Raw genomic sequence first — 8,153 nt, 5'->3', positions numbered from 1 at the left:
AAACCTCTGGCTTGAATTCCCTAAAGTTCCCACAAAATTCAGCTTAGACACCTTAATTCAATACCAAAACCAGAAACTAAAGGAACTTCAAAGTCTTACCTTTGTTCTTGCTAAACCCTTGCCAAATCTTCAAGCCAGACCAAGAACTCTTGCCTCAAGCTTACTCTAGCTTCCCCTGGGTTTCTGCTCCAAAATACCTCAAGAATTGATGGAGGTATGCCTAAACCGACCTTGGAAAATGCCCTGCTCCTCTTTCCCTTATTTTCCTTTCTTTTATTTTCCTTCCTTCAGAGTTCTATTTCCTTCTACAAGTTCCACTAACATAAAGTCTCAGTTATACCTATCCTTTATAAGCCCAAATGACCACAATACCCTTCCCTTTAACTCTAACCCCTTTAATCTACCTAGGGGTATTTTGGTCATTTCCCCCAATTCCCGCTAATTCCTCAAGTGTCTCTATTATTCTCTGCTTACTTCCCGATACCTAATTAATCACCAATTATATTCCTCAATATCAAAATAGACCCCAATATATTCTCCAAATTCCCATTTATACCCCCAGGCTCGCCCCAAGCCGGGTATAAATCTCTGCCGTGACTTTTTCGCTAACCTGCTCACTAGGATCGTCTCGAATCACAGATCGCAAATATATCCACATAATAATGTGGTCTCAACAATTTATCACATATATGTACATTTATGCCCTCAACGGGCCAAAATTACGATTATGCCCTTCTAACCTAATCAGGGCCTACATGCATATTAATTCACATAGTCATGCATGTCAAATATTCAAATAATCATATAACATGCTTTAAATCATTAAGTCACATATATTCCAGTTATGCCCTCACGACACACTAATCAAGGCCCTTAAGCCTTATTAGTAAATTTGGGTCGTTACAACTATCCCCTCCTAATGAGAATTTTGTCCTCGAAATTTACCTGAATAACTCGGGATACTGATCCTGCATCGCTGTCTCAAGCTCCCAGGTCACCTCCTCGACCTTACTATTCCTCCACAACACCTTGACCAAAGGAATCATCTTATTCCTCAATACTTTATCTTTCCGATCCAAGATCTGAATCGGTTGCTCTTCATAAGCCAAATCTGTCTGTAACTCCAAGTCCTCATATCTCAACACATGAGTCACATCTGAGACGTACTTCCGAAGCATAGAAACATGGAATACGTTATGGACTCCTGACAACGATGGTGGCAGGGATAATTTGTACGCTAGCTGACCAATCCTTTCCAGGATCTCAAATGGTCCAATGAACCTAGGGCTTAGCTTGCCCTTCTTTCCAAATCTCCTCCCCCCTCACAGAGGTGAAACTCAAAGAAACACGTGGTCCCCAACCTGGAACTCCACGTCCCTACGCTTAGGATCAGCGTAGCTTTACTGTCTGCTCTGAGAAGTGAGCATCCTAGCTCGGATCTTTTCTATAGTTTCACTTGTTTTCTGAACCATGTCTAGCCCCAGATACTTCCTCTCACCCATCTCATCCCAATGAATGGGTGATCTACACTTCCTCCCATACAACATCTCATAAGGAGCCACTCCAATCGTTGACTGATAACTATTGTTATACGAAAATTCAATCAATGGAAGATACTTACACCATGCACCTTCAAAGTCAATCACACACACTCTGAGCATATCCTCCAACACCTGAATCGTCCTCTCAGACTGTCTGTCAGTCTGAGGATGAAAGGCTGTACTGAACTTCAGCTGAGTCCCCAAAGCCTTCTGGAGACTACCCCAAAACTTGGAAGTGAAGATAGGATGCCGGTCTGACACTATAGACTTAGGGACCCATGGAGATGTACGATCTCCCTCACATACAACTCAGCATACTGATCCACAGTATATGTCGATCTCACCGGAAGAAAATGGGCTAACTTGGTGTACCTATCTACTATCACCCACACCGAGTCATGAAGTCCCACTATCCTGGGTAAACCACCCACAAAATCCATAGTAATGTCCTCCCATTTCCACTCAGGAATACCCAAAGGCTGAAGCAACCCTGCTGGTCGCTGATGCTCAGCTTTCACCTGCTGACAGGATAAGCATCTGGCAACGTACTCCACCACATCCTTCTTCATCCTGGGCCACCAATATAATTTCCATAAATCTTGGTACATCTTCGTGGTACCCGGATGAAGTGAGTACGGCGTCATATGAGACTCATCCAGTATCTCTCGTCTGATCCCCTCATCAGCTGGAACACATATCCGTCCCTGATACCGAAGTAAACCAACCTCAGAAACAGAATAGTCCTTAGCTACTCCCGCTAAGACATCCTCCCTAATCCCTTGTAACTGAGCATCTACCAACTGTCCTTCTCTGATCCGCTCTAGCAGGGTCGATAGCAGAGTAATATTGGCCAACCGACATACCACCAACTCTATTCCTGCTCTGACCATCTCATCAGCTAACTCCCTTGAGATCTGAATAGAACTATATAACTGACCTGGACCTCTCTGGCTCAATGCATCTGCCACCACATTGGCTTTCCCCGAATGGTAAAGAATATCACATTCATAGTCCTTTACCAACTCCAGCCAATGCCTCTGTCTCATGTTCAGGTCCTTCTGTGTAAAGAAATACTTCAGACTCTTATGGTCAATGTATACCTCGCACTTCTCCTCATACAAATAATGTCGCCAAATCTTCAGTGCGAATACCACCGCTGCTAACTCCAAATCATGGGTAGGATACTGCTGCTCATACTCCTTCAGCTGTCGTGACGTATATGCTATAACTTTCTCATTCTGCATCAGCACACAGCCTAAACCTAACCTTGATGCATTGCAATAAACAACAAACTTCCCTTCCCCCGAAGGAAAACTCAACACAGGCGCTGTAATAAGTCATCGCTTCAGCTCTTGAAAACAGTCTTCGCACTTATCTGACCAGATAAACTTCAAATTCTTTCGTGTCAATTCTGTCATCGGTGCCGCTATCTTCGAGAAGCCCTCTACAAACCATCTGTAGTAACCTTCCAAACCAAGAAAACTCCGCACTTTTGAGGCATTCCTTGGCCTCGGCCAATCCCTAACCGCCTCCACCTTAGATGGATCCACCTTAATCCCATCTACACCCACGATATGTCCAAGAAATGTCACTTCTGGCAACCAAAATACACATTTTTGAACTTGGCGTACAACTGATGCTCCCTCAACCTCTGAAGAACCTGTTGAAGATGAAGCTCGTGCTCTGCCTCTAAACAGGAGTACACTAAGATGTCGTCGATGAAGACAATAACGAACTGATCCAGAAAATTTTTGAACACCATGTTCATTAGATCCATAAAGGCTGCTGGGGCATTGGTCAAACCAAATGACATGACCAGAAACTCATAGTGCCCGTACCGCATTCGAAAGGCCGTCTTAGGTATGTCCTCATCCTTGATCCTCAGTTGGTGATAACCAGATCGAAGATCAATCTTTGAGAACACTGTCTGGCCCTGCACCTGATCGAACAAGTCGTCAATCCTTGGTAGGGGATACTTATTCTTGATAGTCAACTTGTTCAATTCCCGGTAGTCTATACACATTCTCAAAGTCCCATCCTTCTTCTTCACAAACAACAGTGGAGCACCCCATGGCAAGTAACTAGGCCTGATAAACCCCAAATCTAGAAGCTCCTGTAACTGTATCTTCAATTCTTTCAGTTCTTCCGGTGCCATCCTATATGGTGCCCTCGACACTGGCTCTGTCCCTGGCGCCAACTCAATGACAAATTGAATCTCTCTATGCAGCGGCAACCCAGGCAAATCCTCAAGAAACACATCCAAGAACTCGCGAACCAGTCTGGTCTCCTCCGGTCCTAGTGGTGAAACCCTGGTGGTATCCACCACACTAGCCAGAAAGCCTATGCATCCACCCTGTAACAAGTCTCTGGCTCTCAACGCCGATATCCTGGGTACGCGGGGTCCATGCACCACTCCCACAAAAACAAAGGGATCCTCACCCTCTGGCTCAAAAGTTACCATCTTCTTCCTGCAGTCAATGGTAGCTCCATATTTAACCAGCCAATCCATACCTAGAATCATATCAAAGTCCTCCATACTCAATTCAATCAAGTCTACTGATAACTCCCTACCATCAACTATCACTGGCAGTGCTCTAATCCCCCTCCTAGATACTACCAGTTCCCCTGTAGGCAAAATAGTCCCAAACCATGAAACACAATACTCACTAGGCCTACATAGTTTATCAATTACCTTACTAGAAACAAATGAGTGTGTAGCACCAGAGTCAATCAATACAGTAAAAGGAGTGCCAGCACTAGAAATCTGACCTGTCACTACCGAGGGACTAGCCTCGGCCTCCGCCTGCGTCAGGGTGAACACTCGAGCTGGAGTTAAGCTGTCCACCTTCCCCACATCTCCCTTCTTCACTGTCGGGCAATCTTTCTTGAGGTGTCCCACCACCCACACACACATAACAGGCCTTAGCCCGACACTCGCCCGGATAGCGTCTTCTGCACCTTGTGCACTCAGGATAAGTCCTCCATGTATCATCGCCTGACGGCCTCCCTGAGTACCCCGACCTCTTCTATCAGGACCAGGAGCGATCGAAGCATCAAAAGTCTTCCTCTTCAAATCACTGGGTCCTCCGCCCCTACCAAAACTAAAATATGGAGGCACCGCCCTCCGGCCCTCCCTCCTCACTACACTCTCTCTCCATATCTTATTCTCCGCTTCCTCAGCTGTAAGAGCCTTCTCTACAGCCTCGGCATAAGTTCTCCCTCCAGGAACTGTTGTAATCCTCACGTCACGGGCAATCATAGCATTAAGCCCTCTAATGAATCTGTCCTGCCTAGCTGCATTAGTAGGCACAAGATCTTGTGCAAATTTCACAAGCCTGTCAAACTTTAAGGCATACTCTGTAACTGTCATGCTGCCCTAAACCAGCCCCACGAACTCATTTATCTTCGCTGCCCTGATGGCAACAATATAATACTTCTGACTGAAAAAGTCCTTAAATCTTTCCCAAGTCAAAGTAGCAACATCCCTGGTCTGTGATGCCACCTCCCACCAGATTCGGGCATCATCTCTCAGCATATATGTGGCACAGGCCACTCTTTCATGTCCCTCTACCCTCATAAAATCAAGAATGGTAGTAATCATGGTCATCCACTGTTCAGCCTTCAGTGGATCTAGTCCTCCCTCAAAGATCGGGGGCTGCTGCTTCCTGAACCGCTCATACAACGGTTCCCATATATTCCCAACCTCAACTGGCTGTACAATAGGTACCACTGCAGGTGGCACAATAGGGGAAACACTCCCAGACGGAGCCTGCTGCCGCATAATTCGAATCTATTCATCTTGGCTCTGTAGCCGAGCCTGCATATCTGCCATCAGTTGCTGCCAGTTCTCAGGGACTGGTGGAGGGGTCTGGCCCTGATCTTCATCTCTAGTCTCGGGCCTGCTGGCTAGTCGCGTAGATTTTCTTGGACGCATAATTATCCAAGTCAATCTGCAATCAACGACCCGACAATCAGATTATGATGATAGGGTAATAATCCTTTCGTGATCCATTATTGGAACTCCAATCACTCACAAGCAATCAATTTCATAGCAATTTATCCAAATATTCACCCACATATTCATTCGCATGCATAGCAGTGCTGATAAGCATGCCTCAATAATATCATGCAATAGTCAAGGGCCAGACCCTATCAGTATCTCATGCTCCATATTAATCAAATAGATATCAACAGTCATATCTCATTCAAGTCATTTAAGCACATAATCATGTGTACACAATTTACTATACCCTGAGTTGAGCTTGTCTTTCGCGATGAATGTACATGTCCAGCCAGTCTTCAGGAACCCATAAACCTAGGACGCTCTGATACCAAATTGTAACGCCCTGGATAGCCAAGACCATTACACTGTGTGTTTATAAAAGTGCGAGACTTGCAAATCAAGTCATTTAATTAAAAAACGTGTTACCGAAACAATAATGGAACTAGGGTTAAAAGATTTTTGTAATGACCCAACTACTCTAGACTTTGGACCATTAACAACAACTATACATAGACACTAATTTTTAATAAAACTTACAAGCGAAATAATCATAACTTCATTAAAAACTTGTAAAACAAATGTTAGACTACATAAAATTTAAAGTAGGATATGGGATCCCATTGTTTTTAAAATAAAAACATAACATAATTTTAAATAAATAGATTACATAATAAAGTGCAGAAAATACATATAAAATTTAAAGAGACTTCATCCTCGAATCGAACGCTCGGTCCATCGATTCCATCCCGCCTCAATACACATCCCCAAGCTTCCAAGAACCTTTCCCGCCACCAAAGCTATTTTTCTGCACATATAAACATAAAGGAGTGAGCCTAATGCCTAGCAAGGAAAACCTAACACGTAAACCATATACATAAAATTCATAATGCAACATATAATTAAAACATATCATAAACATATGTCACACATACTATAATGGCCATTATTATGCCCATTAGATTTGTGGGGCTTGTAAACTAAACAAGTCATATGCCCATTACATTTGTGGGGCTTGCTAGCTAAGCAAGTCATATGCCCATAAATTTATTGGGGCTTGTTAGTTATACAAGTCATATGCCCAAGTCTACAACATACATAACATAACACATAAATCATAAGATAATATAACACATAAATCATAAGATAACATATAGCATATAATATCCTATCCTATCCTATTTTCCTTACCAAAAATACCGGGATATGTGAACAGGTTTGGGACCTTGGGACACTCCTAAAAACCATCAAAGGAAGGTGAGTATACTTAAAGAAAAAGGGATGAAAATAATGAAAGAACTATACCATCGAAAGATACTTACCAAGAGCCTTATGTTCAAGACCTTAGATTTCCTAACCAAGAATAAAGAATGAAGTTAGGATGTTGAGTAGAAAACTATAAGAACTTAAGGAAAACAATACCAAAATGAACTAGAGTTTGGAATACCTTGAATGCTTCGATGACCGATCTAAACCATGAACCGAAATGTGATATAAACCTTACTTCCCAAGTGTTTGGTAAGCTTATAATGATTAAGCTTATAATCCCCAACCCAAGTGTTTAAGCACTCAAAAATAACCTAGCAGCTTGCAGCCTCTGAACTTAGCTTGATGAATGAATAAATGGCTGGGTACTAGGTCCGATTTATAGAGTTCAAGAATGAAAAGATCTTCATTTAACTTGAATAAAATAATGTCCTTTTAAGTGAAAAATATTTTAATTATCCTTCAGCAGAGGCTGAAGACTCGGTCAGAAAGAAGCTGGTCTTATCAAGAGGTTAAAGATTAAAATGAGAACGTTTTCAAAAATATATCAAAGGAGCCGATATATTGCCCCTAGTAGGCGATATATCGCCTGGGCCAGTATGTCGAGGCTCGTCGAGGTGATTGTGCGAAGTTACGTATTTTCTGTATCCCCGTACTGCGATATATCGCCCCCTATAGCTGCGATATATCGGCATACGCTGAATATTTTAACACGAAATTGCACATTTTCAACTTAATTTGAATTGAGTAAACAGCCTTGACTAAGTTCTCTAACGATTTCAAAGCTGCTGGCAGACCCTAGGATATTCAAATATTGATCTTAATAAACTTATTCCTCAAAAATACTTAATTATCATTAAACATACACATGACAAGTGTTACTTTCTTATTGGTTCTATCAAAACCGTATAATATAATAAATATCACCATCAATATAAGTCATATTAATCAAACCTTAGGTTAAAATTAATATTCTTAAACTATAGGTTAAACTTAGAAACTCTACAAGTGTTACTGCGAGTGTCCAATTAAATCCCAGTCTGTACCCAAATCCACAGTCATAAAAATACTACAACTATTACTATTGCTACTACTATCTAACTAGCTAAGTAAAGTTCTTGGACTCTACAATTTTGGTCTTAAAAGTCGCATTTCATATAAATAAACATCTCCTGTTTACACGGGATCCCAAAAATAATAGGTTTAAAACCATTTACAAAAGAATCGAGATTTAAATACAGTATTATCCATACTAAGGCAAAATAGACAGTTAAGCAATCCCCGTCCTGATCCACTCCTCGGTCATGGCAACCGAACAGCTGACTATGTACATTCAGCCCCGCAGC

Source organism: Humulus lupulus, chromosome 9 (genome assembly GCF_963169125.1).
Source record: "Humulus lupulus chromosome 9, drHumLupu1.1, whole genome shotgun sequence".
Classification (NCBI taxonomy): Eukaryota; Viridiplantae; Streptophyta; class Magnoliopsida; order Rosales; family Cannabaceae; genus Humulus; species Humulus lupulus.
Note: the sequence above shows the minus strand (reverse complement) of the source record.